Here is a 19,279-nt window from a genome sequence, read left to right on the forward strand (position 1 = left end):
TGGGGGCTCAAGGAGACTAAGACTGTGGGCCAGCATTTTAACCACCTCTCTTTGGGGAGTTACAAAGAGGTAAATGTGGAAAATGCATTGTATTACTTTTGTCTTTGAAATAATAGAGGACTGAGTAGACAAGAATATTTCAAGTCCTAATTTTTCTTCCAAACCTCAATGCCAAATTATTTCTATCCTTGCATACCAAGGTCACTTCAATTATTCAGTTAATAATGCCAGATTTGCATAAATTGGTCTTAGTGGAAAATCTAATGAGATGCATTTGGCTTTGCAGCAGAAAGCAATTTTGGTTTCAGAATCTTATAACCAAATTAAATAAGAAGAAAACCATAAGCACCTAAGTTAAAAATGGGGTAAGTGCCACTGGATTATCAAAATACTGTGCTTCTTATATTTTGTTATCCTCTAAAGATATTAGTAAAGATTTCATAGGTTCTTCTTACTCGTTTTTATCAGCACTGATGGGTAAGACCCTTCTAAAGTCTGAGAGAGCCTTAAATATACATAGAAATTTTCCCCAAGGAAAAGACTGGAAGCTGTATTGAATACCACATCCATTAGTATCACTTACATTTGCTTACAGTGATACCACCAAACACATCCCTCGGTGAGCTTAATTTTCCTCTTAATCTAAACTGGCATAGAAAGTGCATGGTCACTCTACTTCTCCTTTAGCTAAATATAAGGGATAAGAGAGGTCTCTACTCTTTTAGATATGTTTTGTAATTTTTCTGAAATAGTATGTGCTTATTATGGAATATCTATTTTCAATGAATCAGTTGGTTCACAGACCCCATTCCTAATAAATTTACAAATATTTGTCTAGTGCATGAAAGAATTTTATTTGGTTCAATTGCAAGAAGTTAACTGCATGCATATTTTGGTGACCCTCTCCTTACCTTTTAGCCTCTTATTTCTGCAAATCCACATTATATAGGAATTACATGATAATGAAAAAAAATGTGTCGGACTTTCTACTTGGTCATTAAGCGGTAATCTCCTGTAAGTAGGCTGTTAGGTAAACAGAGTAGAATGCTCAAGGAAATTTAATTAAATGAGATGAAGATTTTTTTTAGAAACCTGATTTTAGACAGAACACAATGCACTGGTGCTTAAGACTGTGGCAGCGCTGTCTGAACGTTAGTAGAACGGTGTTTCTTACTCGGTAGGCCACCTTGAGCTGTCTGCCATCTCAACCGCCATCTCAACTCTGGAAACTGCTCCTAAAGAACAGCCACCTATTGCTCTCCTCCATGCTGTGACATTATGGCGGCTCACTTTTTCTGTCTCTGCATCAACTAACACAGCTTTCATGTTCCCTTCACTTCAGGGCTTCTGCTGACTTGTTTCTGCTTATTCATGGATCCCGCTTATTATCATTTCTCTTTGTCCCTCTACTTCTGGGGCAGTCTATTGCTGACCTCTTTTTGCCTCAGATTCAAACCCTCTCAGAGAGTGGCTCTGATTGATGTAGCCATCATCATGAAGTATAGAGTGAAGCTGTTGTGTCAGTCACCCCCGTAGAAACTGCTGGCTGACTGTAGGCTGCCTTGAGGTCAGGCTCTGAGCCCTGATCCAGTCAGCTGGGCCCAGAACTGGGTGGCCAACCTGTTTTTAAGGAAGTGTTTCGAAGAGACTGCTGAGCTTAGCCATTCAGAAACTTGGAGAAGCTTTTGGAAAGCAAGCAGTATAGCTGGAAAGTGCCTTTCCTGGCCTGTATACTACTGAGTGAAAAATCAGGCAAGTACAGAGAGAAACTCCAGTTCTGATGGTATGATATCTTCATTGTGTGATACTTTTGGCTATTGACAAAAGGTCCTTTTAAGGTATGTTGCATTTTCTCAACTATAGACACAAAAGGAGATAATATCCATCAGCACTTTTCAATATATAAGAAACACAAGTGTTAGATCTAGGTTTCTTTCAGTACCAGAAAGATTTCTGGGGTTTTTCCTGCAAAAACTGCCATTTTCTGCATGATCCTACAATTTTTTTTCCTATTAAATGGCTACAGTTTTATTATTTCTGTTACTTCATATAATTGACAACAATTGTTGAAATGATGCTTGGAGGGGAAACAAACCTTACTTAGTGTTCTTCGCAGGTTTCATCTGAAAGATTCCCTAGTTGTTACCATTACCCCCACATGACTGCCAATTAAAAAATACATCTTACTTGGGAAATTGACAGCACTTTGAACCTCAAATGCATGAAGCATATTATGAATACCCATATGAGAAGAGGCTGGAATGCTATTAGTTCCCCCACCTCACCTTACCTCCACCCCACCTTACCTTAGCTCCCTCTCTACCCTGGGGAGTCTGTTCTGTCCTTTAAACGCTAATGCAAGTTTGTTTCTTCTCTCCTCCTCCTCGTCCCTTCCCTGCCTCTCCATCCCTTCTTTTCTTTGGGTCAACTCTGATCTGTACTCTCCAGCACTACCACCCTAACCCCATGCAAGGGTAGGCAGAGGACTCGTAGGCTCTCACCACCTACTGGGATTGTCACAAAGCAGAATGAAAATAAAGTTGTATCATGCTTCCTTCAGAATGCATTTTTGTTTTGTTTTATTTTGTTACTTGGTTTTTTTTAAAGAGACAGGGTCTCGCTGTGTTGCTCAGGCTGAACTTCCTGTGTTCAAATGATCCTCCCACCTCAGCTTCCTGAGTAGCTAGGACTACAGGTGTGCACCACCACACCTGGATCATTTTTTAATTTTTTGTAAAGATAGAGTCTCACCATGTTGTCTAGGCTGGTCTCAAACTCCTGTCCTTAAGCGATCATCCTGCTTTGGCCTCACAAAGTGTTGGGATTACAGGCATGAGCAACTATGCCCAGCCTTCAAGCATTTAGTTTTTTTTTTTATATTGACATGATTTCATGTCTACAGAAAAGTTGCAGGAATAGCACAAGGATTCCTGATACCCTTCACCCACTGTCCCCAAAGCATTAACATTTTACTACATTAGCTACATTTGCTTTATCATATTAATTCTCTCCGCCATCACACACAAATTTGTGCACACATACATTGTTTCACTAAACCATGTATGTTACCCAAATGAAGCTCCATTATCTTTAAATATTTAACTGTTTTTCTTAAAAACAAAGAATTTAGAGTGATTTTTTTTAAACTAAAAATACTAATTTTTTGCCCTTTTTTTCCTTTTTTTTTTCTTCTCTGATTGAAGGTTTTAAAAAGCAAAGTGGCTAAAAGAGAGGAAACTGGTTGATGCTTCACAAATTGGTTCATCAACCCATGGATCCTTAAAAATTGACTATATTTTTGTGATTCAGCATTTCCAGGTCAAATGAACTTTCAAAATGGTGAGGGGCAGGGGGAATAGCCCTTGCATCTTCTGACTTCTTAAAACCCAAATTAATTTCTTAGGGACTATTTAGCCAGCAGCAAAATATGAGTGAAGCTTTCTTATAAATAGTGGGCCCAAGCTGTGATGTGACTAGTAACCACAATATTTATTACAAGGAAGTTAGCAGTCACATATAGAAAATAGAAACAGTTCAGGTGCTCTATTTTTCCTTTTCATTTAATGTTGATTCTTATGAATTTGGGATACAGAAGGAATTGTCTATGCCCTAAGTGTACTGTATTGTATTATTAATACCAGTATAGCAGCTGAGTCCCACTAGACATTCTTTGTCGTCTGCTGATACTCTAAGAAGTGTCTAAGCATAAAAGGAGGCTGTTTGAGTTGAAGTGGGCTGATGGTCTGGGATGACATTTGAATGCACAGAGGACAATGTCTAAATGACAATGTCGAGAAGGGAAGGCAAAAACAAGCTGGAAACTATTCCCGCTGTCCCACGGATGCTCGTCACTCCTCCTGCGATATTCTTCACATGGGAGCTTTGTCTGGGTAGAAATGGGGACTGGGATCAGGGAGGGCTAGACACTGGGGCCTGGGGACAAGAGCCAGGGTTTCATGTCCTTAGACACATTAAAATTCTAGACAGATAGCAAATGTAATGAAAATTCAACCTGAATGTGTTTTGATAGACAAAGTTAAACACTTTAGCTAAAGTATTACAAGTATAATTTACGAACAGTTTGCAATACTCTGAATTGCTTCCATGAATAAAGCTTTTAAGAGTATCAAATTGGTTGTGCAAATGAATGCTTTACTGAGCATCTTTTGGAATTTAGGATAGCTGCTTTCTCTACTAACCTACGCATGCACACACACACAAACACACACCCTTCATACAGCCAAAAAGAATAATTTTGCATCAGTCCTTGAGTTGTGAAGATAACATCAAAAGTTACTTTTCCATATAGGGAAATAATGTACACAATCTAGAACAAAAACAATACAAAAGTTAGAGTCCTTGGTGGAAATTTATCTCATTATAAAAATAACCTCCCCCCCCAAAAAAAATTTTTTTTAAACCCTGTATGCCAAGCGTGGAATCAAATACTGAACTGGTAACTTCAATATTTGGGTGAATTTTTTCCCTTTAAATTATCACCATTCTCTTAATGTAGTTTGCATTATGTATAGTGCCCTTGGATTTTTAATTGCTCTGGTTTATCATTTTCAATGCAATTAGTAAAATGCCCTCAATTACATATAATAATTACTGTAAATGGGGCTATTGGCCTAATTACTATAAATGGGGAAAGATGTGTGATTATAATGTGCAATTAAATCATGTACAGTATTTATTTTACATTATCACATACAATGGTATAATGATAACACATAATTATATTGTATCTTTCCTTGGTCAACAAATCTCCTCCATATTAAGATACGTAGAGTTGTGATCCATCGCCAAATTAACCATCTCCCAGATCATTCTTCCTAAAGTAATAGGTTTATTCTGTGGGCCAAGGCACCACTAAGTTTAAATATAATTAAATAAACTGATTCTGCACAGGCAGGAAAAATCTGAAAGGAAAAAAATTATTTTACCTGTATTAGTTAAGAATGCCCAGATTATCCTCTTTTTGTCGGTGTCAAGACTTTAATCCTCCCTGGCTCCATACCAACCTCCACCATACCTGTTTGTTTTTATGTGAATATGTAAAAATTAACACCCCTAAATGGTGGTAACATTTAAAATATGCCTGAGAAAAAAGAGGTTCTTTCTTCACTGTGGCAAATATTATAATCATCCCTAGTTTACAAATGCACACTTAACGAGCTTATAGCACATGATTAATTCTGCAAAAGATGCTGTTTGACAGAGTGGGATTATGAGAATTGCATATTGATAGTGGCAGGAGAAATAAATCTATTTTCTCTACGTAAGGTAGGATATTCTTGTGTTCTTTAGAAACTGGCACATCTCAGAGGTGTTGCTCTCAAAATGATCTCAGGATGGAAAGAAATCAGTAATTACAGAGCCAGGCATTCAGTTGTGTCCTAATTTTCCCACCAGTTTTTCAGTGTTTCAGCTGCCTCAGAGACTTAAAGTATTCTCATTAGGTAGCTGCAGAGGCAGCCGCTTGCCTACTCCCTCATTCTCTCACTCGCTTTTCCTTTTTTTTTTTTTTTTTTTTCCTTCCATTCCTGCCTTGGGAGTGACTGTGAAGATCATTTGCTGGAATGATTGGCAGGTTAGAGGATTCGATCAGATGAGTTCCTCTTAGTGCAGGTCAAAAAGGCTAGTTAGCAGGAGCTGTCGAAAAATGCCAGCAGCATTCGAAATGGGAAATGTCATGACTTCGAGGCAGGGGGTGCCACCTGGAACAGAAAGCTCTCAGCTCATTAGCAAGTTACAGGATGCGGGCTTAACTGGAGGGAGCAGGGAAGGAAAGATAATACCCAATAGGGAAAATGATTGTGAAGTGGAATTGATTTCATGTATAATTTGTTTATCACTAGAGGGGACAAATGCTGTCCTTCTGACATGAGCAGAGGAGTATGGACTATGAATGAAGCAACTTAGCATAATCTCCAGGTTGAGCTTTGGATTTAAAGAAAGCAAACTTCTTTATTCTTAACTGTGGAAATGATCAGGTCATGTTACATTAATTAAAGCTGACATACTCTCAAATGTTTTATCTGGGCAATTGTGGCAATTCGACAGAAACGGATAGAGATGGGCAACTTTAAAAAATAAGAGGGATTTCCCCCCCCCTCCTAGTGTGGAAGACTAGCTCAGTTGCATACTGAATTATAACAGGGTTGGTGTTTATACTCACTGGTTAGCTGGGTTGCACAAATCAAACCAGGGTTCTGGATTCACGTGCAGTCTCATTGATAGAGACCACATGCCCTTTGGGAGATCTGAATCTAATCCATGTGAAAAAAATATATGTATATTTTAGAATGTGACTGTATCATATTTTGGTACAATGTTAAAATTTTAATTTCTTTTTTTTTTTAAAAGGAGAAGTTCTCCAATTTCATTGCTTCTTAGATGTCAATTCATCTAGAATGTAATATTCTACTATAAAGTTAACAATTTACAGTAACCTTATTTACAAACAAAACTAAACTAAAAAGGTGCTGTTATAGAGGAAATTGATCTGCAGTTTATAAAAAGAGAACATAGTGGCAAAACAGAAAATAGTATTGCCTCACATGTATTCATACTAAACTCCAAATTAAAAGCTTCCAGTGTGTTTACAATGTATCAAATTTGTGTAAAGCCTTTTTTAAAACATCAATTCCATCTGAAAACATATTTTCTTTGGATGAGAAACTTTTATGGTATCATTTATCTTTTGGCATGGAGATCTTCATCTTGTTAAGTCACAAATGCCACAGCTGCAAATCTTTCTGGCTGAACACTAAAGGATGTTTACTTAGCATCCAGATTCTGGTTAAAATGTATATTTTCAAAATGTCTTTGCCTTGGGTTTCTCTTAAATATTGAGACATTTTATGAGGCAGTTGTTAATAAGCCAAGGCTTGTTTTATCAAGCAGCCTCAGACTGCTGTGTAATGTGAATAGGAATCTTAAAACCTCCTAGTCCAAAACACTGGTGCAAAATTCATTCCATTCTATATTCAGCATAAAAAGCTTAGCATTAAGCTACTGTATATAGCTGTCAAGATATACTGCATTAGTTCTGTCAAATATAAAAATTTAAACATCAGTGTGAATCCACTCATCCCCTCATTTGGGAATTGTATTGTGTGCTCCAGAAGCTGGCCTTGAAAACAAAATTTTTATAGAATACTATTTGAAATGGTTCACCTAACGTTAAGATTTTTTTTTCTTTCACAGAAACTCGATTTGTTAATAACTGACAGATATATTAGATTAATAAATACACAAGTCACTTTGAGGGAAAACATTGTCAAAAAATGTTGTAATACAATAATTCAGTATAGTTGTCTATAAGTAGGTTTCCCAGTCTGCACCTTTAAGTAAGAAGCCCTTACCACTCAAGACAGTCAAGCTGAAGGTGCCTGGCCCCACAGACTGCAGGGGTGAATTGGTGGTGTTTGTGCATGCCTGGTCTCATTGCCTACCCTTTTCTCCAGCCCCTCCTCTCAATTCCATGTTCCAAAGTCAGCTCTCCACTCCCTGACTTCTTAGAATCTCCACTGTTTTGCACTTTTCTCAATCCATCACCTCTCCATTAACTACTTGCTGGTACATATTGACATTCATATATTTATCATACTCTTTGGTGAACCTTTCCACAGCTCTGTGGATTGAGTAACCATGTGTTAAAAGTCTCACTTTCAGTTTTGTGGGTTCTCCTAAGAAAAGGTCCCTGGGTACTAAAGAAAAGAAATGGTAGTTTTATCATCATCCTTTGTGTCAGCAGATCTCAAAGTGTGGTCCATATACTCTATGGATCCCCAGGGGCTTCATGGAGTCAAAACTGTTTTCATAATAACACTAAGATGTTCTTTGCCATTTTCACTTTGTTGACATTTGCACTAGTGGTGCAAAAGCAAGGGAGGGTAAAACTGCTGGCTCCTTATCATGAATCAAAACTGTGTTCCTGGGCACTGTATCTTCACAACCGCATAATTCAATTTTTGGGGGGAAAAAAGCTTCACTTAATAATATTCTTGATGAAGAGGTTAAAAGTATTGATTTTATTAAACCTCGACTTTTAGGTAAATGTCTTATTAATATACTATGTGACTAAATGGGAAGTTTGCATAAGTCATTTCCACTGGATACCTAGTTACCATGGTTGTCTCAAGGAAAAGCTCCTGTACAGTTGTTTGAGTTGCAAGCTGAACTAACTGCTTTTTTCCAGGCACATGGTTTTTACTTGAAAGGAAAAACTATAGTTATTCAAACTTGGGTATTTGGCAGACATTTTCTCAAAAAAGGAACCAAAAGTGAGTTCGTCACCAAAGCAAAACAAGCAATAGTAATTTGTTGATAAAATTAGAGCTTTCAATAGAAAATTTGAATTTCAGAACACTATGGATAGCTTTTATTTGCCACTGTGAACTGGACAGTGATAATGAGATTGGTGGTAATATAAACAAATGTGATTTTTTTGATATTGTATAATGAAATGTGTCAACATTTGAAATATCTGCATAACTCACTAAATGTTTTCCAAATGATCAATGCATGTTAGCAAAATAATGCATGGGTAAAATATTCACTGAAATTTTAAAATAAACCAATAAATATTAAGGTAATAGAATACGAAGAGTTCATTGATATAGTTTCAGATTCCCTGGTACAATTAACCCTTAAGAAACTACTACCTGTTGAGGTTTGTTGTACTGTAAAAGAAGAATATATCTGAAAGGGCTATTAAAATACTTCTTTCTTTTCCAACTACTTATCTGTTGTAGTTCCATATTTTTGTCATTTGCTTCAACCAAAACAATGTATCATAATAGATTGAATGTAGAAACATATTTGTGAACCTAACTCTCTTCTATTCAGCCACTTATTTAAAAGATTTGCACAAGGCCGGGCGCGGTGGCTCAAGCCTGTAATCCCAGCACTTTGGGAGGCCGAGACGGGCGGATCACGAGGTCAGGAGATCGAAACCATCCTGGCTAACATGGTAAAACGCCGTCTCTACTAAAACATACAAAAAACTAGCCGGGCGAGGTGGCAGGCGCCTGTAGTCCCAGCTACGCGGGAGGCTGAGCCAGGAGAATGACGTGAACCTGGGAGGCGGAGCTTGCAGTGAGCTGAGATCCGGCCACTGCACTCTAGCCTGGGTGACAAAGCAAGACTCCATCTCAAAAAAAAACAAAAAAAAAAAAAAAAAAAGATTTGCACAACTGTAGAGCACTGCCACTCCTCTCACTAATTCTCTTTGAAAAATAGTTATTTTTATTTAAATTATGTTTTCATGTTAAAATGTAATGAGTTCTTACATAAATATTTTTAATTAACAGTTTTAATTTTGAATATGGTAAATATCAGCAGCTACAATCCATAGAAGCAAAAGTTCTTAGGGGGGTTCCTTATAACTTTTAAGATTATTAAGGGGTCCTAAGTTAAAAAATATGAGAAACACTGCTCTATTTCACAAGTGTCATGCATTAACTCTAACATACAAGTTATGCTGGTAACATTTTCCTTCTTGAAGAAATTACTATTCAGCACAAACCTTTTTTTTTTGCTGTATGAAGTGATTCCGGATCTCTCAATTTAATATCTCAATTTTTCTAGTGTACAATAGATAAAAATCCCTATTCTTGTGTTCACACAGGTATCATCTGAAAATTACAATACAGCATCATTTACTATCCTCTTGATGACTAGTAGACCAAATCTTGAAAGACTTTTACTGTATATTAATCCTAGGGGCTGTAACTTTCCTTTTTTATATGCATCAAGTTTGACCTTGCATGGAGAGCCTCTGGCCATATGATACTAAATCATCAGACTCAGAAAGGCTTTCGGATAGCGCCTATTAGACACAGCATAAATTCAACTTTATGTCAGTAAACGGGAGTTGGGTCTTTTCCTACCCAGCTCTCATGAAGTAACTCATGGAAATCTGGGTGCATTTGGGGTTTCAGAATCCAAAATATCCACTCAACCTGAGTAGCAGTCAGTCAGATTAGGGCTGTGTTTTTGTTTTTTGTTTTTTCATTTTTGTTTTTTGAACTCTATTTTGAAGTACTTTTAGATTTTTTAGGAGAGTTGTAAAACCAGTACAGAGGGTTATGTCCTTAACCCAACTTCTCCTAATACTAACTTTATTTTTTTATGACCTGGATGCTTTTGAAGAGCACTGTTCAGGTATTTTGCAGAATGTCCCTCATGATGCTTTCTCATGATTAGATGGGGGTTATGGGTTTTGGAGAAGAATACCACTAAGATGAGATGCCCTTTCACCACTTCATGTCAAGAAGTACATGATACCCACTTATCACTGGAGATGTTGACCTTGATCACTACATGAACACAGATGAGGTTTTAAAGCCTATGTGATATCCAGGATGCAAAGTCAGAGAAGCTGGAGGTCCGGGACAGGTTTTCAATCAAATGGAAGGAACTCTAAATGGTTACTGAACTGACAACAAGGCTGCCTAATGTCAGAATCTGAAGAGAGAGAAATTACTCTGAAGGCTCCAACTGTCTAAATGAAAATGGGTGGAAATGGAGAAAGAGTCACCAACAAAGAGGGGAATGTCTGAGTTAAGAACCCTGAGCTGTTCCAGCCTTTGACTCAAGATCGGTGGTAGAATTTAGCAGGGCATCTGACAGAGTGTGGAATATATTTTGTAAACATGAATAAAATGTGGCTACTTTACAGATGTTGGGAACACAGCAAGTGTTAGCTCTTCAGTATTGAAGTCACCTGTTCATTTGTCTTTCTTCCCCACTGGAATCTAAATATCAGAATACGGGAACTCATTTACTGTTTTATCCTCATTTCACCATTATATTTCCCATCTCCTCGCATGACACGTAATTTATGCCCATTAAATATTTTTAAAATATTGATTGACTTAGTGAATATCCAACCAACTCACCATATACCAACTTCCTGTTCTTTCAGGAAGTTTTTTTTTTTTTTTTTTTAAGCAACCACTTTATTGGTGTTCTACTAGACAATAGTAAGAAGACAGTTCTAGCTTCAAGACACTCACAATTTAGGGACACAAATGCAGTCTTTTAAATTTCAAAATGATGAAGGGTACAGCAGAACTTTGCATGAAGCTGTGTGGGAGGGCAAATATGGGAAACATTAATTTTGCTCGAGGAGGTAGCAGAAGTTTTTCCAAAGGAAGAGATTTTGAACAAAAGAAGGTGTCGGATTTTGCATGGGCATACAGGAGGAGAGGGATGTTTTCAAAAAGAGGAAACAAACACCAAGAGCAAAGCTGTGTCACAAAGTGCAGCATCTTTAGAGACTGATCTGATAGAGCTAAGGGGCAGGGCAATATGGAGTGAGAAGACATGGACAGTGAAAGTCATTTGAAGCCCGATTCTCAGGGTCTTGAATGACATGCTAAAGAGTTTGGATTTTCATGTGCCCATGGAAAATATGTATGACTTCCTGGTCAGAGATAGAAGAACCAAAACATCTTTAAGCAAGGAGATCCTTTAGAAATCATTTAACAATGCTAAAGGAAGATGTGTTTTTTCCTCTTTGAACTTACTATGTTAGATCATGTCTTTAAGTAAAGAAAATAAACAAGATTCCATCCACATTTACGCCTAATTTGATGTTAGCAGTTTTAGCAACACTTAGTCTTCTCCTTCTGTTCATCCTCCAGTCATGACATTTTCAATTTCAGGATGATAAAGGGTACAGCAGAACTTTGCATGAAGCTATATGGGAGAGCAAATGAGGGAAAAATTAATTTTGCTGGAGTAGGTTGCAAAAGTGACTGCAACTCTGTTGTGACTCTGTTATAGACATAATTTCTTGATTATACATTTATCAGCATATTACGACATGTTTCTTAAAAGTAATATGTAAATTATTTTAGGTTAAAGAATATGCCTTTTCTATTCACATATCTTTTGTAAAATGAATAACAATCCCCTTAATTTAAATTTTGTGAATATATAAAATTTCATATATTAAGATACATTGGCATCATTTGGGGGAAATGCAAAAAATGGAAAAGTGAGTTTCTAGGGACAAAAATTTAAGACCATTTTCAAAGTTAAAAGAAATGTTTAAGAATTCAGTATCTTCATGGTCTTGTATACTCAGCAGTCAATTGGTGCACAAAAGTGTTTTTTTGAATAAATTCATACTCCCGTCTATGTACTTTTAAGTCCCTGTAAGGGGGTTAACTATAGTTTCAGGCCCAGTTTTACCTAAACTCAAATGCACTGTGAAGTATTTGACAGTATTAAAGTCTGTCTAACCAAATTCCTTAAACCACCTTAATGGTTAGTAACTAAAATTTTCAGTGATAATTATGATAACAATGGAAAAAATGTTGAAACAACTAATGTAAAACAGGTTAAACAAATTATTAAGAACAGAGTAGACCATTTAAATATTTTAAAAATAAATAAGTAAATTAAAGTTTACCAAAGCAGATGAAATATGATACAGTCTTGAAAATTAGGTATTAAGCCAAGTAACATGGAGAAATACATGGGATAAAATCAAAGTAGAATATTTTGCTTGTACATACAAAATTTATACATAAGAAATATCAGTGAAAGGAAGTAAGTACATTGAACTGCTGTGTCCTTACTTTAACAGAGAAAATGGTTTTACCGATTTTATTATATAATTAAGAAAGTTAGTTAATTTATATTTGTATAGCCATAGTAGGCTCTCGCTATATTCCAACCTCAGAGTCCCCTTGGATGGGTCCAAGTTCTTTGATGCTATCTCGTTACCAGATTTTCCTCTGTAGATCTATGATGAAGAGTCAGATACTACGCAAGCTAAGCTCATTTTACAACCACAGGGCATTCCATGAGTTAACATTTAAAGTACCTTCTATTACCCTTAAGAAATGCTGATAAATTAATACTAGAAATAGCAGTATCCAGATGATTAAGAGATAGCATGGAAATATAATTTAGCCAAAAGCAAAAAGAGTAGCTAAAGGAATCCTATTGGCATAAGAATTTGGGACTCCAGCTTCTCCACCTGCTGCTAATCTCAATGGGCTTTACAAGAGGTGAGGGTTTTTTGTGGGGGGAGTGCTTTGAGTCTTTTTAATGAAACAATATGTACTTTCCTACGCCAAGACTAATTCTACAACATTGCTTTGTGAGTTGAGACGATGAGATGTTGCGAACAGCCATGACTATTTTCCAGTTTGATCCACTTGACTATAGCTCAACAGCTTGTAGCTAATGGAAAGTCTTTGAGGTAAATAATTTTTTTATCACTTCACCTCATCCCCTAAATATCTCCTGATCATGGCATTGTTGATCTACCTGCAAGAACATACTACAGTCCTCAGAGGTCCACTGCCCACTTGCCCAGACCTGAACTATTTGCAAAAGGTCAGAAATTAAGATCCTTATTTATTTCTTATCTGTAGCTTAGGGGTAGAGAGGCTGGGAAGGCAAAATCATTATCTTTTGTTTGTACTCTTTGTAGTGCAGAAAGCAAATAAATTTTGAGAAGAAAATTTCTATTAAGAAAATTAATTTAAGCCAGGCACTGTGGTTCATACCTGTAATCCCAGCAATTTGGGAGGCCGAGACAGGTGGATCATTTGAGATCAGGAGTTTGAGACCAGCGTAGCCAACATGGTGAAAACCTGTCTTTACTAAACATACAAAAATTAGCTGGGCAGTAATGGCACGTGCCTGTAATCCCAGCGACTGGGGAGGCTGAGGCAGGAGAATCACTTGAGCCTGAGAAGGAAGAGGTTACAGTGAGCCGAGATCGTGCCACTGCACTATAGTCTGGGCAACAGAGTGAGACCCTGTCTCAAAAAAATAATAATAATGTATAGAATTTTTTATTGTGCATATATACAAACATATCTTGAGACCCTAAACCAGCTTATTAAATTGGCCATTTTATGTAATATTCAAATATGTATGTATTTACATATTTGTATACATGTATATTTCTGTCAACAAAAGTAATGTTTCATTTTAAATTTTCTTTCACTTTCTTGTAACTTGCCATGCAGTGCTTCATCATTCAGTAAGCTCTGCCTTTTGAATTGTTTATTTTCCTGTACTTTCCAATTTCCACCTTCATTTCATCTCTTTACTTGATATGTTACCAGGGAGGAACAAAAAGAGAAAATTGGGGGACAGAGGATTGGGAGTGAAAAGGAGGCGGAGGGAGGAAGACTGCTGAGGGAAAAAAAAAGATTTAAATGAGAACTAGAATGAATGCCTCACTTGTTGGCTTTTAGCACAATTACCATACCTTAGGAAATATGCAGGGAATAGTTAATTACAACTAAATGAGCCCCTTTTAGAGGCAGTGACAGGCCCAGGGATCTGACTGTCAGAGCTGTGAAAGATATTGAATTGGAAGGCTGGTCTCAGTGTCAGGAATAGATGGTCTGCAGGGGTGAGCCAGACAGAGAAAAGATAGCCGGCTAAGAGTGGCCTCAGACAAGGGAGCCATGTATAGCATTTGCATACTTTTCCTGCAAAGAGGGTTTAATCCAAAGAGGGAGATTTCAGTATTGTCAGTCAGGCTTTGTTCGGGGTGAAGAGCAGAAGGAAATCAGCTGAAGGGGCCTTTCTCAAAGCCTTGGTCTCAGCCTTGAGGTTGTCCTAGCTAAGTTACGTTCTTGAGGGTTGTTTGCACACTATTGTCTGTTTGAAGATCTTCTAAACCCAAAGGGCTCAAAGCATCCCCCTTTGCCAGCACAAAAGAAGGGAATTTATGTGGTAAAAATGACTTGTGTTGCAAACTGAACTCAAGCACCCTTTGTTCTTACACAAAATACTCTGATGTTCCAAGGATGTCTTTTAGAGCTGGACTCAGTGAGTCATACCATCAAAGTGCTTGCAGGCTAGAAAACCAGGTAAAACCAACCTACTCTTGTGTCTTTCTTTGCCAGCTCAAAAGAGACTTTGTGTACTTCCTAAAGAAGATGGCTCAAAAAATGAGGCAGATAAAAAATAATTTTTTACTGGCATGGGCCATTTTTGCCCCATTTCCTTAATGCATTTTCTGATACATAAGTGTTTATGTTTAAAATGGAGGCAAATTATTTTGACAGTTCAAGTTGTCTTAGCACCCGACTAGCCTTATCTTTTATCTGGCAGCGTGAGTTTCTGACTTTGATCTGTGTCCCCTTTTCAAAACCATGCCTTCTTTTCTAAAATATGATGTTCTATGTAGTATACGATGGTCTACTCTTCACTGTAAGTTATTCTAATAATCTACACATTTCCAAAGAGGAATGTTTAATCATCCAGATATTTATGGGTCAGAAGCCAGGGCTTGTTTCAACTTCACTAGTTGATTTGAGCGTTACTGCCTGTAATCTCTACAGTTCAAGAAAGTATGTACTGTAAAAACATAGACTCTGAATTTAAGAAACAGCAATGTACTTGTTTATAAGGATAATATGGGTATCTGTAAGTGCCTTTTAAATTTATAATCTTCCACATGAAGCTTAATGCTTTAAAAATGTGATATCTTAACACATTACATATATAATTATAAACATACAGACTAAACATTCCTTGTAATGGATCAAGTAGGATATACAATTAAACTTGACATTGGAGTTTTGAAAAATATGTACGTTTTTACATAGAGCAACTAATTCAGCTTGAGGTTTTCTAAATTGAAGATATTCCTTTATCACTGTTTTAATTGTTTTTTATTCTTTTGCTGGATTTTTGAAACTTTCTTAAAAGATGCTATACAAATGCAAAATAAAAATAGAGGTAATGAAAAATTTGTTTGAGAGTCTAAAAGACAAGGAAATGCCTATCTGGGTTTCAAAATAAAGGCACAACTTGCAGCCTATAAAAAGAAAGATAAAGCATACTTTGAAATTTGCATGAGCCATCTTCTAAGAGAAAAGTTATGCCCTCTTCATTGATAATTAGGAAATCTTTTATCAGGATAATAATATTTTGGGATTTCCACTGATATTATAATGCTAGTGGGTGTGGATCACAGGTGAGGTTGGAAGCTAAGACATTGACAATGCCCAAAGTAGAGCTTTCTAAAGTTATAACTGTGGATAAAACTGTGCTTGCTGCTTTCCTAAATATGTTATTTTTTGTTATGGTTGAAATGCTTGTCTCTGATCTAAGTAAACTCTGCTTTGCTGGAAGTGGTGCATTTCTTTCTCCAGTTTTGCATTTTTCCCTGTGAGAAGCGTGTCTGAATTGGGGGGACCTGAATATACCTCTTTGTTGCTGAGCTTGTGAAGCACAGTGCTGCGTTCTCTTTCCCACCAGGAAGGTCAGGCCGCTGGGGGCCAATCTGTTTTCTGAAATGAACCCTACTGTCTGTCCCTGGTGTCTGACAGATTGCAACAGTTATCTGAGTTACTGTGCTTTCAATGCTATTTAAATGCCTTGCTTTCTGGGGGAAAAAAGTAATATGTAGGCTACATTGAAAAAATAAAAAATTTTTAAAGGACTGTACTTTGGAATTTAATATTTATCTAAAAGGCAGATTTAATTAACTTTGTAAGAACATATATACAGATTCAGAAAGTTAACTACATGCACTGTGCACACACACACACCCTCACACCAAGATAAGCCCTCACTTATGAGCTCTACTCCTAAACACTTGGTGGGGAGGGGAGTTAATTAGAGTAATAAAATTATGAAGTATGGAACTGTTTCAGTTGTGGAGTTTTAGAGTAAGAAGCTTTTGTTCACTTAGATTTCAGTTTCATGTATTTTGATGAGAGGTATGTATAAAGCCTGAAGAAATTTGTACTGTGCTGAGCCTCACTTCAATACTCTCCAGATAATTGAGCTAATTAAATCTTTACCAACATTAACACAACTCTGGCATTCCTTGGACAGTGGATAATTATTGCATGAACATGGCAAGCTTAAACTAAACAGATGAAAATAGAGTTCTGTGGAATGGGTATTGAGTTTATTCTTTATTCATCTTTTGATAAGGTTTAATTAAAACTGCCTCTTTCCATTGTGGTGAGAATGAATGTGCTTGTTTTCTTAGTGAAAAGCAAATTATTCACTTCAGCCATGGTTCAATAATCAAAGCCTTTGCAAAGTTTTGGGTTATAGTGTAGCTGTGGGGATATAATTGCTGCAATTCTGTATGAAGGCTTTATCTTTTTTATTACTTTCTCTTATTTATTTTTGTAGAAAGAAATTTATAAAAGCCCATTTTTGTGATTTCGTGTGGAAGTGCATATGTTTGAAGCCTTGTTATAGGCTTGCTGTGGCTAGATTTTTTAAAAGGTGTATTTCTTAGAGCCTCTTGCTCAAATAAAAAGGTGAAAAGGGACACACACTTAAATAGATGGCATTTGAGATGGATTTTTTAAGTTAGTGAAGAAAGTTTAATAAAACCTTTAAATCCTGTGGTTGCCACTGTATTGACATAGTGCATTGACAATCTTAAGGGTAAAAAAGCAATAGACCTTGAGAATTCTTTCTGCAAATATATATTTGCATTCTCTTTCACTTTCTTTAAATCTACCAGAAATATTTTCCTCGTTGTTCTTTTAAGTAGGGTGGAATTTTTTATGTTGGTGATAATTTTGTAGCATGAATAGATTTTATATATACTAATGACAGCTGATTGTTAAATGTATTGTCATGACTATCCTGTGATTTCTATTTCTTTCTTTCCTTCTTTTTTTCTTCATTTTTATAAAATGAGAGATTATACGGATATACAGGATATTTTATAGAACCAAGGACAAAAATAAAACTGGGCCTTGGGCAGAAATTGGAAACAGGGACTCCAGCAGAGATAAGATCTCTTTCTTTTTCCATCTTTTTGTTGCCTTGATTGCGGCTTTCCCTGCTTCTCTGGTCCATGTGATGGAAGCCAGGTTGACTTGCCTTACGATTTGCAATAACAAGCAGACATTACTCTAGGTCAGTGTTCTCAACTCCTTGCGAAGAGAATCTGTCCTTCTTGGACAAGTGAATCAGCCCTATGTCCAAATTCGAGTGCCTCCACTTACCACTTCTTACTGCATGTTTTCTTCATCAGTGTTCCTTCGAGAGGGAGGAAATGCAGACAGGAGCAAGTGTTTCTTAATCTATACAATTATTTTAAGGATTAAGTTACTGAATGCAGTGTTTTTTAACTCCCTTAGTGGATAGTGATATCAATGTAGTAGACTGGAAAAAGTACTTCTCAAGTGGAATAGACTAAATGGGAAAGGAAAATGAGATGATCACATGTAGTAAAAATAATAAGTATCATTTCATGAAATTTTTATTTCAGCTGTATGTGTGCATGTGCATTTGTGTCTATACTGAGTCACTTAATAAAATGCTTTTTTTCCAGTGAGTTGTGGCCAAAACAAATTTCAAAGCAGTCACTACTCCTCAGATCCCCTTGAAGGTATCTCTTGGGAGGCAGTGGAAAGGGAGAAGAACACTGGGCAGGGCTTCAACCCCATCACTCTCCCCATCAAAGTAGCTCTACTTTAATCTGTTTTACACTTTATGTTTCCACCTAAGATATTTTTCAACAAAGGATGCAGTGGCCAAAAGTTTGAATGAATGATTTTCCATGTTCCTTGGGAATTTTAGAGCTAAGTACAGTAGCCTCCAGGACCAGAGCAAACATTATTTTGGTTTTCTTTACTAGGGAGAGATCAGGAAACAATTCAGAACCTCTCCTCTCCTCTCCTCTCCTCTCCGTTCCTTTCTTTTCCTTTCCTTTCCTTTCCTTCCTTTCTTGCTCTTCCTTTCTTCCTTTCTTTTTTGTTTTGTTTTCCTTCTTTCTCTCCCTCTCTCTATCTTTCTCTGTCACCTTTCATTTTTTCCCTTCATTTCTTTCTTTCAAAATGAAGTAGTTTCCCTGCTTAAGCCCATTGAAAAAATCTCTGAGACTTAGCACACAACTGGGACAACACTGAATCAGATTGAACTTTTAACAGCCTTACAGATTTAAAAAGAGAAAAGCAGTGAATCCCTCTCCCTCCTCTTTTTCGTGTTTTGCTCTTTAGGAAGGGATGAAAGGCGAAAGTGAGCAACGGTGACACAAGTGAGAAGGATTTGGGCTGGGCAGCCTCGTCACATGCTCAGATAAGATCCTTTTAGAACCGAGGATCATGGAGAGAGGCAATCTCTTTAATATAAATAAATAGCAAGAGAACAAAGACTAAATAAGAAAACAAACTGACTTCCCTAAAAGTGCATTTTATGTGACTTCCTTTGGAAAGCTGAAATAAATGTAACAAGTGCTTTTTCTTCCCTTGACATTGTATGAGGGGATCTGTGTGACATACACTGTCCTGAAGCCAGAACCTTA

The 19,279-nt window shown here is 36.9% G+C and overlaps 1 protein-coding gene across 4 annotated transcripts in view; it reads left to right on the top strand.

Moving 5' to 3' along the window:
* Positions 1-19,279, top strand: part of LOC105475476 (cyclin dependent kinase 14) — a 594,776-nt gene that overhangs the window by 510,132 nt on the left and 65,365 nt on the right. Inside the window, exon 14 of one of the 4 annotated variants that reach the window (XM_071094797.1) lies at positions 469-6,592. The exons of the other annotated variants lie outside the window; for them this stretch is intronic. The gene's annotated coding sequence lies outside the window, so the exon portion shown is untranslated. Of the gene's footprint in view, positions 1-468; positions 6,593-19,279 lie in introns of those variants that run through there. 4 annotated transcript variants of the gene reach the window in all.

Source organism: Macaca nemestrina, chromosome 4, assembly GCF_043159975.1.
Source record: "Macaca nemestrina isolate mMacNem1 chromosome 4, mMacNem.hap1, whole genome shotgun sequence".
Lineage (NCBI taxonomy): Eukaryota > Metazoa > Chordata > Mammalia > Primates > Cercopithecidae > Macaca > Macaca nemestrina.